The sequence below is a fragment of the Cygnus olor genome, chromosome 2 (assembly GCF_009769625.2).
Source record: "Cygnus olor isolate bCygOlo1 chromosome 2, bCygOlo1.pri.v2, whole genome shotgun sequence".
NCBI lineage: Eukaryota > Metazoa > Chordata > Aves > Anseriformes > Anatidae > Cygnus > Cygnus olor.
Window position 1 is genome coordinate 98,728,176 of NC_049170.1, and position 11,545 is coordinate 98,739,720.

General features: G+C 42.7%; 1 long non-coding RNA gene across 1 annotated transcript; it reads right to left on the reverse strand.

The window, feature by feature from the left end:
- Positions 1-8,311: 8,311 nt before the first annotated feature.
- On the reverse strand, positions 8,312-10,181 carry LOC121066682. The gene is made up of 3 exons (XR_005817915.1): positions 10,130-10,181; positions 9,984-10,060; positions 8,312-8,683 (listed from the first exon to the last, which is right to left on the reverse strand). It is a non-coding gene; the product is annotated as an uncharacterized LOC121066682 (long non-coding RNA).
- Between the last annotated feature and the right edge of the window lie 1,364 nt (positions 10,182-11,545).

Consider the following 11,545-nt stretch of genomic DNA (forward strand, 5'->3'; position numbering starts at 1 on the left):
CAAACACTAGAAGTGGTTGCAATGAATTGCCTTTCAGTTACACATCTGTTGTGGGACAGCTGGAGTATATGGGGTGAAAGTATATGAGAGGAAAGGGTAGCAGTCCCACTTGGCCCATACAGGGACAAAGCAGCAAATAATTGTTAAACAAATGTATTGTGAGAAACGTAAATAGACAACAGTCCAAACGCCAAGGGAATGCTCAGTCCTGTAAGTCAAAGTGCAGAAGTAGTCAAAATAATTAATATTTTCTGAAGAAAACGTGACACTGCTGAAATTTATCCTCTTTTCCAGTTTGTGCAGTTTCATACAAGGATTAATGTGTAACAAGCTCAGCTGGGTGTTTGGTGCAGCCTACGTGGTTGGTGCAATCAACCATCTCTCACTGTCTCTCATTCTCAGCTCAGGTCAAGACTTCAAGTAGCCCTGCACATATGCCTGATTGTTTGTTAACAGTTCTGACAATAATTTTGTTTTGGTTTATTTTTTGGTTAAATATTTTTTGAAGCCTCTGCAGACTGAAAGGCAAAGGCAAGAATTGCTTTGTGTCAAACTTGGTGTCTAGTGTGACTTGAAACATTCATCTACTTTGAGAGTCTTTTCCACATTTTTTTTTTTTAATGAAGTACATTTTTGGAGAAAAGCATCCACTTAAGCAATATTGAGACACTTTAATTTGGGTAGGGAACAGATGACTCTAGGGGTACCTTCAGTCTATTATTCTGTAATTCAAAGTGTCAAAAAAATCTTTCAAAAGTCATTCAAACCAATCCTGTGAATTGATAGAAATGCATCATTTTTTTTTCCCCGTTTAACTAAATCTATATTTTTCAGGATGAAAAATTGGCTGCAAATTTTCATCCAGCTCTAATTGGAGTTTTTCTCTGAAAATATTCATAGAACTACAGAACTACACTTCTGATTTTGCCCCTTCAGGAAATAACTTGTTTGCAAGTCAATTTATCAAAATTGCACTTTTCAATGTAGAAAATGATAAGGTATTTCAGATACTTCTCTTGCACCATTTTTAAAAGCAGTAGAATTATGAAGAGGATAAAAGATGACAATATATGTTAGAGCTTCTTTGAGTCTTTAGAACCACATTCTTCAGCAGGGCTTTGTTTTCATCACCAAATTCATCTGATTTTTCTTCTTAGGGGTCATATAAGTTCAGATAAACTTCAAGAAGTAGCTCATGTCACATTGTTTAATTATATAAAGATTGTTTAACAAAATGCTAAAGGCATCCAAAAACTATTAACAGTCAATAATATATCACCATTAACATCTGAAAATGATTTATTCTTTTTAAGAAGAGAAAAAGACGCTGTTGTATTTAATCTTGTATGTATCTTACCTCTCAATAGAGTTGTCACTGTTTTTAATGATGGCTTCTTGGAAGTCAGAAAGTTGACCCTTTTGCCCAAAATGTTGACACATTTCATTCAATAAAAATAGATGTATTTGGAACATTTTATGAGGCTACACAGCCAACACACATTCTTTTGTTTATTTAATTATTTAATGTTTGGTCAGTGCTTTGCAAGCATAATATGCTATTATTTTTAGTACTACTTGTGCATACAGCTTTATCAGCAAGATATGAATAAAATGCTCTCAGCTTTGCAAGCAATTTTCTTGATTAATTTCTTTGTATAAAGCAGCAGAGGGAGCTCATACATTATTTTTGGTGTATCACACAAAAATGATAAATTACGCGTGCACATGTGTGTGCACGCGCACACACGTCTATGCAACATAGCTCCATGTGCATATGCACATACAGCCTGCTCTGGGACAAGCTGTGTAGCTAGAGTGGCTGTGCCTGCATTAGCCATACAGACCAATAGGAGCAGAAATGTACAGCAAAACAGCTGGGACCCAGCTCTGCACACCCACCACACACACACTACAGGACAGTCCGGCTGAGTGGCCCATGTGGGGATGAGTGGCCCATGTGGGACTGGAGTGCCTTCAGCAGGCTCCTGGGGTGCTTCTTCCAGCTTGGTTTTACCTAGGAGGAACCCAGCTGGTGTGGTCTGATGTTGCTCCAGGCTACGAACCGAGGCTCAGCCAGTGTGGGCGCTCTTCACCCAGACCCAGCCACCACCATAAAAGCCATATCAGGAACTTTTAGGTACCCTTTCTGGGCAGATTTTCAGGTGCATAAGAAATTAGATGGATCACTTCAATTTAGGCAAATGAGTTCTGCCCAAGTGGCATTTTAGGTATGTACATGCTTTTTTGAATTTTCTCCTCAGTCTCTAATTTTTGCAAGAGGTGTGTTATGCTGGAGGCACACTGAGACACAAGTGCTGAAGTCACTTTAAGGGCTGGACAAACTTCCTAAAGCTTTTTTTTTTTGTGGCTGGTTAAAGGAGCTTTTGGGAATGTAGCATTTTGGCTCCCTGAAATCTGCAAATCTGAGGTGTAAGGAAGCTTTGGTAGACTGGCACTTATCAACCCCTAGCACTCCATTAACAGCATGAGTATATTTGCTATTGCTTTTAAGATCATGTAGTGTATTTCTCCTCAGCACATTTCACCAGCCAGTGCCTTGCAAGCATGGCTTGATTTCCCTGCTTGCTCCCATGAAAATCCTGGAGGAAGCAATGCATGGTGGATGTCATGGGGATTGCACACTGATGGAGGGCAAAGCCATAAGGAAGGGGCGAGCCCGATGGGCTGTTCCATATCTGCCCATGAGCACCATTGAGACAAATAGATAAATAAATAAATAAATAGATCCTTATTCGGGGTGAGGCCTGGGGCAAAAGGAATAGATTTTGGGATAACTCATGTCATATCCAAACCAGCTGGCCAAACTCTGAGTAAAAAGCCCTATAAACCATAGCTGTGGGAGAGGAAAAGCCACATTGTTTTTATTTGTCTGTAGAGCAATATGTGTCACCGTATAAATAGTAACTAATAATAATAACATGTGCTGCAGCACTTCTGTGATATTTTTCAATAATTACTGTTGTTGTAAAGGAGTTTAGTATGAAGTAAAACATCTCTATGGGAGAACAAATTGCTACCTCTTTCCCTCTGATATTTGTGTAACTGAATTAAAAATATGCAGATACATTGAGTCAAAAAATGTTATTCCTGGTTCAAGCCTAAAATCTCAAGCTAACACCTTGAAGAATCTCTCAGCTACATTGTTCTCTCATACGTTATGAGGATTTTTATTTCCTTTTAACAGCAGTAAATCGTCAAATGAAAGAGGCTTATATTGCACATACCATTGCGAGACATGCTCATGATGTAACGTCAAAATGAACTATTTTTTAACCTAATATACAACAATTTAGCAGCATTAGAAGAACATAAAACAGATAAAAGTATAGCTTTTATAGCCATTCATCAATGGCCTTTTTTTGAAGAGTGCAGATACCTCCTCAGGCTAAGCATACATCTCTCTATTTCACATAAATACACAAAGTGACAAGGCTTCCAGTCAAAATAAACATTTGCTCAGTGTATACCTGATTTCCACCCATTTCATTCAACAGGAAAGATACTGAGGTTAACAAACACGCTAATCTCTCCTCTGCTGTGGGGATGAGGATATGCTATACCCACCAACTTGTGATTGTGTTTGCACTTTGCTTTTCTGGTGGCAGTTCATGCCTTTGTATGGGTACTATTTAAAAGACAAACAAACAAACAAGCCTTAAGGTGGATCCAGCCAAAATCACTTTCAGTTTTTAGAAACTGAGAATGGCTCAAGGCAGAGGGGACAAATCTCAGGTTTGGTAACAGTACAAGGAGCTAGAAGTATCGCTGAAGAAAGCATTGCTAAGGGAAAAATGCAGCACAAGGTGAGATAAAGATGGTATCACAGCTCAAGAAAAGATCTTACACATGATATTGAGCAACACAAAACAGCTACAATTCAGGATTAAAATATTCCAAAGCTTTCAAGGGTCTGAGGAACCTAAATTTCGACAGAGTTGAGGAAATCAGTGGTGCCTAGACCAGAAAGTTTGTTACTGTGCTCGTGGCTCTGGCTGTGTTACGTTACACCCTCTGTGGCAGGAAGAGTGGTCCTGCTGCCTTGGCCTGCTTCCCTGGCAGTTCAGTAGCTGCAAGGGGAAAGGGAGCTGAACACAGATCTCTCACCTCCTGGGGTAGGGCTCATCAAGCACTGCTGCACCCAGCCCCACCATGGATGACTCCCTTGCCAAATGCAGGCTGCGAGGATCCCCTTTTGGATCCTGTGCCTGGATTGCCAAGCATATAGTCTGATGCTTTGCCATGTAAAATAAGCAGATTGAATGCAGCTTGGTGATCTCACACTAGGATTTCATGCCACTCTATGAAAGAAAAAGTAGTTTGAGGTATTTTAACAGTCATGATGTTAGTCAAACCTGATTAAGAGATTATTTTCCACTGACATCACTTCTTTATTCTATTTACAAGCTAAATAGCCCAGCCACTCAATTGATAAATGCTCATTTTCCTCCATCTTAATTAACTAAATATTCTTTTACTTAAACAGGCCCTCATTTTTTCATAGACACAGTAATAGATCCATTAGCAGGGTCTATCTGAGACCAGGGATCTTTTATTTATGAGGACAAGTCCAAACAGTTACTATTTTTTAATGTTTTTATTTTCCTTGATACTGTACACCATGTAATGGCTTTGGTCCAAACAGCAATCACACAATGGGTGCCTTTCCTTCTTTCTTGACCTATCACACTCCACATGATTTAATCCATTGTTTTGGATGTTGCTGATGATTTATTGTACAAAAAATGTAAATGATCTGGATGGCAGATGTTTTATATTTTCTGACCATTCATTTTCAGTGGGAATGTAATTAAAATTTATGAAGTGTATCTGCTGAATTGCATTGGCAATTGATGATCTCCTCCAGTGCTGTCTGTCTGGAGATGATGAGTGATTGTGGACAGTGAGATGTGTTGACAAGGGCAGAAACAGACGTGATGTTACTGTCATGAGTGAGGCTACCTGCAGAAAGGCTGCCGTTTTTTTTTTTCTTCCTTTTTTCCCACAGGAAGAAGGTGGCAACCAGAGCTGTCTTTCTTCTTGCAAGACAGAGTACAAAGCCTCTGCATACTCCTGAAAGCTGTCACTCTTCACAAGTGCAATCTCTGTCTCTCTCAGTCATGGGCATCTGGAAGCCACGATATCACTTATAACAACCCATGTCAAGGATATTAATTAAATTCCTGATGGCCACCCAGAGAAGCTAATGAGTGTAAATTTCACAACAGCCCAACTCATAAGGCAGCACACTTAACCTTTTCAGCATTGATATCCTTCCTCCAGGAGGGAAGTAGAGTGGTGAGCTGTTTGCCAAGGGAGCGTGGTGAGGAGGAACAGGGAAAGGAGGAGATGCTGTCTGCCGCTGAAATGGAAATAGATTGGAACCAGATCTGCTGCAATTAGCCCGCAGCCCAAAGCAGAGTGGGAAGGGTTGTTTGCAGAGCTGAGATCCCAGGTAGCATTTCTCACAGAGCCCGTATCACTGTGAATCGCAGTGCAGCTCCTCACCTCAGCCCCTTCCAGCTCCATGCACAAGTCCCGCAGCTCTGGTTTTGACCCCATATAAGCTGTGCGTACTGGACTTGGGCTTCCCTCTGCTCTTTACATAGCACATTTCTTATGTTTCTGAGTGCTGTGGAGAGAGAATATTTAATCACTACCATCCTACTGTACAGCTCCCTCTACCAAAAAAAAAAAAAAAAAAGTACAAACAGCCTAGATTAGCACATTGTAAATAACGTAAATGCTGTAGGACCAACAATCAGAATGGGGGAGTTTCTGACACCCATCCTCATCAACAGAGCTTTTGATCACTTGAAATGTTTAAAGTGCTTTTCTAATCCACAAACCTCATTTAGTTTATCTAGCATTAGACAGTAATAAAAATGCCTTCACTCAAGTCATGTGGCCACCTCATTACCAGAGGATGGTAAATGAAGATTTTATTCCAAAAGCTAACCCCAAAGGTAGTTTGTCACAAATGCCCCAGTCGTGGTCCCACTGCAGTTACTGACACCACTTCCAATGAGCTCTGCCGGGAAAGGCAGGCTCTGTAATGAAGGTGACTGTAGCTATCAATTGACAAGCCCTTCTCTCACCAAAGCCAGTAGGCATTTAGCCATTAATTTCAAAAGCAAGCATTACAAGCTCAAAAGCTAATCCAAGCTTCAGACTTGGTGGTGACTGTGACATTTGGAAGTGTGTGATTCAAACCAGACAAGGGATTGAAATGGCAGGTGCAGCAGATGGTCAAGATCCTGTTACACAAAGGCATTTTTGATTCATCAGCGTATGCTCCCAGATCTGTTGCTTCTGCATGTCTCCAGCCTGTGATGGAGACTTGTGCAGAAGAGGAGAAAGAATGAGGTAGGAATGGGGACACAAGGTCTGGATTTGGCAGATTTTAGAGAAAAACCATGAAGGAGACAGATAGTCTAAGCAGAGCTCATCCTACAAGACTCAGTAAGTACAGCAGAGCTCTGGGATCCAGGCAAGGTTATGTTCGTCTTTTGACTTCATTGCTGTCCTCTTGAGTGCCTCAGTTTACCTATCAGCAATCTTAGGCAACATACCTTACCTGGTTTTGTATGCCAAAACTTCATTCATTAATACTGATGTCAAAGAGGGCATTCAGCACCTCACAGGAGGCCCAGTGCACCTGCACTAGTTAGCCATAAATCATGGGAAACAACACTTTGAAGTGTCAGGGAGATTTAATGTGGGATACAGAACAGAAGGGGAATGTGATGAACTGAGCCCCAAGCCCCAAATAAGGAATTTAAAATGCACCTTCCCCTTAAAAGTGTCAGCAAATGAAGAAAAAGAAGAGCAAGGGAGCCCCAAAGGCAGCAATTTTGAATGCTTTAGTTTTCTCTATTGACTTTAATTAAGCTCACCCAGGATTGCAGGCCTGTCACTTGGGGAACCTTTCCATAAAGAAAAAAGGAGTTTGCTCCCCAGGTGGGTTTTCCCAAGTTTCTCAGGCTCTTACCACAATATATGCCTGGCATCCATGACAGGGTCGTCAAAAATAATGGCTAAGGAATTCACTGTCTGTCATTCCAAAATAATTATGTATGGGGCTTTACTTGCACTTGAGATGGGTTATATATTTCATTGAGAAAATCCATGCAGACTAAAATATATATGTATATGCATGCATGTGATATATGGAGGTTTCACAGATTAACTGGCAAATAAAGAATATGGGAGAACAGAAGTCTGTACACATGCATGGGAGCCATGTGGAGAAAGTGGGTGGAGAGAATTGTCATTCCAAGGTTTGTTAATTACAAAATGCATTAATGTTTTATTAGCCCTTTATCAGTAATTAATCACCTAGTCTGATGTAAAGTTCAGGCTTACAAATGCTTACACCATGGAAATTGTCCCTTAAATATGAGCCAAGTTTTAAGGGTTAGCCAGAACCACAGCAAAGATAGCAGTGTATTCCTCTCAGCTGGCTGGAAAGGACTTCTCATGTCTCAGCATCCTGCCTGTGCCTACGCATGCAATAGCTATTGGGCGCTTGCAGAGTCAAAATAGTGTGTGGGGTAAAAAAAAAAAAAAAAAAGAAAAAAAAAAAGAACAGAGCTTGCAAGCAGAAGGGGAGGAGGTAGTATACTCAGTGGTATTCTTCAGGTGCACAGTTTGAATAAAAATGCAAAACAGGATGCTCCCATTCAGTAAATATTATCATTTTTATTCACTCATTAATTAAGTTGCTTAATTGCTGCTGTCAAAAGACTCTTGAGTTTGTGACTGGGGTTGTTGCACTGTTTTGATACTAACTGAAGAAGGAAAAAGGCAGTATCACTCGGTTTGCTCTTTACCTGATAATAAGGAGGCACTGGCGATAGGAGATCATAATGAAGCTGCAAAGTTTACACATGGAAAGAGATAGATATTTCCAGGAAAAATAGGAAGGGAAAAGGTCAGCTTTGCAAAATCCATCAGATGTTATTTCACCAGTGTGATCGATGTACTGATTGCCTATTATCAGTTCACTCATTACTCTGTGAAAATCATTTTTATGCAAACTATTTTCCCTGTTTTAATCTAACTTTCCCATGAGGGCCCCAAAACAGAAATGGACTCCAGCCATTTCAGTCAACACAACTATAAATATATATATATATAATTTTTTTTTTCTAGATCTTCTCTGAAGGATTATTTTAAGATGTTTTAGAAGCCATCTCTTTCAGGACACTGGAGTGACAAACAGCCAACACTTATGTTGTATTATGCATGTATTTCTGAGGCACTACCCTGTTCACACTAGGATGATGATCAGTCCCACGTCATTCAGGACAGTCCTGGAATCCACACCCACTTTTACTGCAGGCATCTCACATCACTGTGTCACACTAATGTGATGTGCTGCGGCCAAGAGACAGGAAGGTGTATGTGCAAATGCCCACGGCACAAACTGATGCTGCTGACATGGGTCAGGACCACCAGGAGCCATTTTTTGATTCTTATTACTAAACAGACTAAATGGAAAACAGCTTTCAAAACAGGTCTTTGAGAATTGGCTGTAGTACATCCAGAGTCAGATCCTTACTTGTATGTTTATGCCAGTAAGGAGGACTAGAGATGTTCCAGGTTATGCTCTCCTCAGACTGGCTCATGAGTCCCAGAAGGAAAGATTGTTGCATGTAGACAACTAAGCAGAAAGAGATGAGAGATAATTTTCAAGAAGCATTGAAATCAAGTGTTGAATTCAAGAAGTATTTAATTGTGACCGTCTATCCCAGATACTCCTGCTAGTGTCTCCCACCTTCTTGAGCTGAGACGACTTCTTGCTAACTTGTGCAATTCATTTTGTGACACAATAATTCTCCAAGAAAGAAGCAAATCTGGTTCTGTTGTGAACTTCCCATCTCTAAAAGATGAACTTAGGTTTTCTGAGTTGAAAGGCTACTGGCCTACAACATCACACAGGCTTAGCTGTCAAGTTCATACAATGCTTAAAGCTTCCTTGAAAAAACAACAACAACAACAAACAGCAGCATAATTGCATGACTTATAGGCACTTGCTGTGATCATTGCTTTTAATTCCAACAAAATGAAAGGAAAAATGCAAAGATTATATAAAATCCCCCATTCTACACATGGAAGGTGTGAGCAAAGAAAAGTTTTCAAACATTTCAAACCTCCCAGTTATTATTCATCTGAAAAAGTCATAAAACACACCCATTTGGATTACCAGATTTTATAGATCAACATAGCCTTTTTAAATCTGCAGGCCTAGGAAATGTAAGGGTGCTGACTGATGAGCTGGGACAGCTTTACCTTGGGACAAGCTGAAAAGGTTGGCAGCCTCAGCTGTCTTCCCTTCTCCCAGCACCCAGATGTCTCAGCTGCTTGTCAATCAGCTCCCAAGCCACTGCAGTTTACAGGGCAGTTTTTTTCACTGCAACTGTCACTGATTTTGGTTTGCCTTAAAATGCTCCACTGTAAATGCTAGCTGATTGCTGTGAAGGGTGACACAGGACAGAGAGAGGTACCTCCACCTCCTGTCCCTAGACAGGCAATCCCCACCAGACAGTCCCAGCGTGCTTAAGTATGGGTTATTTTCCTCACAGTGCTTTTACAAGGACAGTCAAGGCACTAAAACATGTATTTCATTGCATTACAAACCTAAAGCAAGCACACACTACTTTTGCAGAGAGCTTCTGCCATCAGCCCCTGGAATTGGGCACTCAGTTACCACTCAGACCTGTGTCCCTGCTCCCATCCCAGCCCCTTCCCTGACCCTAGCCCTCTCCCCCGAGCCACAGTGGCAGCCTTGGAGCACCTGAGTACTCATCAGTCTGACCCAGGAAGCTGTGGCTGAGCACTCATGCCACCTCCAATATACCTGCTCCTGCCCCACTTTCTGAATACAGCAGTGACCATACCCAAAGGGTTAAAATGTAAAGAAACACAAGTTTTGCCTCTTTTTCTCTGATATGAGCAAATACCTTTTCTCTTTGCCTTGACCTTTCCGCTGTCTCTTGTCATGCTGTCTCTTGCTTCTTAGTAGCTCCTTCATCCAAACCTGGACAGCAGAAACTACGAGAGTCACTCTGGAGGACACTGGTTTTCAGGAGAAAACATTGCTTCTTACCTCCTCCCAGCAGAGTTTCTCACGTGTATTCTGGAGCTTATTTAGGTTTCTCTTTGTCTCCAGTGACCAGTGTTTAAATTATGCTCTGATAAAAGTGAGCCAAAGGAAGGGATCTAAATTTAAGTAAAAGAAGCAGGTGATGTAAGTTCTGGCTATAAGTTCTCAAGCAGCCACCTGGACCTAAGTAACTCCTTAAGTAATTCTCTGATATAGCAGTTGTAGTCTCTGCCTAGAGACAGTGTAATAAATTGCAGAAGCACGTTATTCCCTGAGGACCCAGCAGACGAACACATTGAAAACTTCCTTGGGGAAAAAAAAAAAAAAAAAAAAAGGCATAAAGGTTCAGCTGCTGCCCTTGGGCTTCTGTATCCTTAACACTTTCTCCAGCTCTGTACAGTCAGACCAGAGAATTCAAGAAAACGAGTTGGCATCTTCTGCTCCCTTTGCCACGTACCCTGGGATGGCAGTGTGCTCCACCAGCCCAGCCATGGCTTCCAGAAGCACCATGCAGAAGCCACCACTCGCTGCTCCATATGGAGGGGAACACCAAACCAGCCCCCAGAGCTGCCCTGCAGGTTTTCAGTTGGGTTTGTATTGCACAGCTAAAGAGCAGCAATGGGATCTTCAGAGGAGAGCCCCGGGGGACTGAGGCCATGAGGACATGAACTGACTGAATCATTTAACAGGAGACCGTGGCCTCCAGCGTGCCTTTCCCGTCAAGGTTCAGCACCTCAGCTCCCTCGGGGGGGTGTTGGAGGGGAGGGGAGGAGGAGGCAATGCTGCAGGGCTGGGGGCAGTCGTGCCTCCCCCCTGAGGAGCACACCACAGGGCACTCATCGTGGTGGGACAGGGTACCCCATGCAGGGCTGGAAGCACCACCAGGGCGGGTGGAGAGACCTCTTGGCCCTCGTTGATGCCTTGATGTGTGTGGGAGTTGAGGCGGGGGTCAGGGGGTGAGCAAGAGTTCAGCCACGGGCTGAGCGATGGCGAGGAGGGGAGTCAAGGGAGGTTCATCCTGCCTGGGAGAAATTCCTCTCAGCAGTAGCTGTCCCGCTGATGGATCGGCCTGCGGACAGGGCTGGCTGGGGGGGCTGCGCTCACCCGTCTTACGCAGCTGTGCTCCAGCCCCCGGCAGATGTGTGGCACCGCCAGCAGCCACCCGCCGAGACCCAGACCGAGACCAGTGGTGGGCAGTGGGGGCGGAGAGGGGGGAGCTTGGTGCTGTGTTCATGTAAGGGTTTTCTTGGCACTGTGCTCACCTCACCTCATCCGGGAGAGAGAGGTGGTGTCACAGGTACACAGGTTTCTGGTGTGAGATCTAGACAGAGCCAGCGCTCTCCTTGCTTCACCTGTTGCTAAAGGGAGGTGAGGTTTGCTTGGAGGGTGTCTCTTGGGTCACTTAAAATGACAGCTGAG